Source organism: Balaenoptera musculus, chromosome 9 (genome assembly GCF_009873245.2).
Source record: "Balaenoptera musculus isolate JJ_BM4_2016_0621 chromosome 9, mBalMus1.pri.v3, whole genome shotgun sequence".
NCBI classification, from domain to species: domain Eukaryota; kingdom Metazoa; phylum Chordata; class Mammalia; order Artiodactyla; family Balaenopteridae; genus Balaenoptera; species Balaenoptera musculus.
The window spans coordinates 97,134,353-97,136,966 of NC_045793.1; the positions used below are offsets into that span (position 1 = coordinate 97,134,353).

General features: G+C 49.3%; 1 pseudogene; it reads left to right on the forward strand.

The window, feature by feature from the left end:
* The first annotated feature begins 752 nt into the window (after window positions 1-752).
* On the forward strand, window positions 753-1,262 carry LOC118900564 (annotated as a pseudogene).
* The last annotated feature ends 1,352 nt before the right edge of the window (window positions 1,263-2,614 follow it).

The window sequence follows — 2,614 nt, forward strand, 5'->3', positions numbered from 1 at the left end:
CTTGGCCCCAGCACCCTTATGCAGCTGCTACTTCAACTGCCTGAAGAACTGTGGGGAAAATCTTCCTGGCCACTAACTGCTTGTTCGATCTGCAAAAAGTGCATGGCCATTCCAAGTACACTGACAGAGGAGACTGAGTTATTTGCCTTATTTGATTGCTACCTTGGGGTGAGCAAAAGACCAAGCACTGGCCTCTCGCCACTCCTTCCCCTGCAAGCTCAGCATGGATGATGATATTTCCACATAGATGGTTGACAGTGGCTCCAGCATGTGTAGGGCCAACCTTTCAGAGGATCATGACCCTGAAGCCGTCTTCCCTTCCATCATGGGCAACCACAGCATGACTGTGGGCATGGGACAGAAGGACTCCTAGGTGGGTGATGGGGCCCAGAGTAAGAGGGAACTCTACCCTGAATAGCCCATCAAGGAGAAGGTCTAGCATCACATTATAAAGCGAGTGTATGTGGCCCCCGAGGAGCACCCCATGCTGCTGACTGAGTCCCTCCTGAACACTGAGGCCAACCAGGAGAAGACCCAGATCATATTGAAGACCTCCAGCACCACAGCCACGTACATGGCCATCTAGGCTATGCTGTCATTTATGCCTCTGGCCTGTGCCACAGGCATTTAATGGAGTCCAGCAATGAAATCACACACACTGTGCCCATCTACTAGGGCTATGCCTTTCCTCACACCATCCTGTGTCTGTACTTAGCTGGGACCTGAGGAACTGCCTCACAGAGCTTTTCCACATGGCCAAGCAGGAAATTGTGCAAGACATCAAGGGAAGCTCTGCTATTTTGCCCTGAACTTGGAGAGGAGATGGTCACTGCAACCTCCCGCTCCTCCCTGGAGAAGAGCTGTGTGCCTCGAAGGCCAAGTCACCACCATTGGCAACAAGTGGTTCCACTGCCCTGGGGCCCTTCCAGCCTTCCTTCCTGAGCATGGAATCTGGAAGCATCCATGAAACTACCCTCAACTTCATTGTGAAGTGTGACATTGATGTCCACAACATGTGACATCTTTTCCAACACGGTGCTCTCTGGTGGGACCACTGTGTACCCAGGCTTCACCAACAGGATAGAGGAGATTCCCACTCTGACTCCCAGCACGATGAAGACTGAGGTCATCACACTTCTGAGCGCTCTGCCTGGATTGGTGGTTCTATCCTGGGCTCACTATCCACCTTCCAGCAGATGTGGATCAGCAAGCAGGAGTTCCATGAGTCTAGCCACTCCACTGTCCACCAAAAATGCTTCTAGGTAGACAGTGTGTTACATCCTTTCTCGACAAAACCTGACTTGTGCAGAAAATGAGATGACATTGGCATGGTGTATTGATTGATTGATTGATTGATTGATTTTTACTGTTGGTTGCCTCAGGATTTAACAAGTTGAATGGTGAAGGTGATAGCAGTCAGTTGAAGTTGCATCCCCCAAAGATCTGCAATGTGGCTGAGTGTTTTGACTGTCCTTTTTTGAAGAGTCATTCCGAATATCATGAGATGCATTGTTAGAGGAAGTTCCATACCTTCTCAAACACCTCCTCCTGTCTCCCTAAGGAGAAAGGCCCAGACCTCACCCAGGTTCACTCAGGGGAGGGTGATAGCATTGCTTTTGTGTAAATTATGTAATCCAAATTTTTGAATCTTCTGCCTGAACACTTGCTCTTTTTATTTGTTTCAGTTTGAATGGTCAGTCATCATGACCCCTATTTTGTCATCCAACTTTCAGTGTATGAAGATTTTTGGTCTCCCAGGGAGTTGGCTGAGACTTTTCAATAGAAGTACACACCTTCAGGGAAAAGAAAGACTTGACCAGGGTCCTTTAGCTGTAGTTGGGGGCACGCTGCTCCAGGGTCTACCTCATAGTCACACCTAGAGCAGAATGAGTTGTCTCTATCATTGCCCCCAAATTTAAATTTAATTAATTAATTTAATTAATTAACTTAATTAATTAACTTTAATTAATTCTTACAAAATTAATGGGTCAGGGCACCTGAAGCTTCTGTTTTTCTGTTTTTTCCCCAGCCCTCTCCCCACCCCCCCACCGCCAACCTTTTATTCTGTCCACCCACTTGGACCTGTATTTTCTCCCTTACAATGCCTCAGCCTGGGCTCACTGCCTGGCAGAATGGCTTCGCATGCTCTGGGGTAGGAGTGGGTTTTGCCTTTCTCCACAAAAGCCTGGCATGTGGAGTGACCACACCCTTCCCACCGAGAACTGCAGAGGACTTGCTCAAACCCCTCATTACACGTCATTCCCAACTGGAGAGACAAAGTACCACATCCCTAGCGCTTTGAGCAATGGGTGCAAGTCTCAGGGTCGAGGTCAGGGTAGATTCAGGATGTAATGCAGTGTTCAGCCAAGCTCTGGTCTGACCTGCCCCACTGCCTGCTTGAACCTAACCTGCCTTCATGGATATGGAGCTGGAGGCAGCTGCTGGGTGGCCCATGGGCCATACATCCACAGTATGTGCCCAGAGGTGGAGCTATGTTTCATTGCCCATGATGTCCCTGGGCCCTGGTCTTTCTTTCTTGTAAACCCTGAGCCCCCACCCTCATCGGGAAGCCCCACCCTCTGCCTGGTCTCAGTGTTGTCACCAACGTTGACTC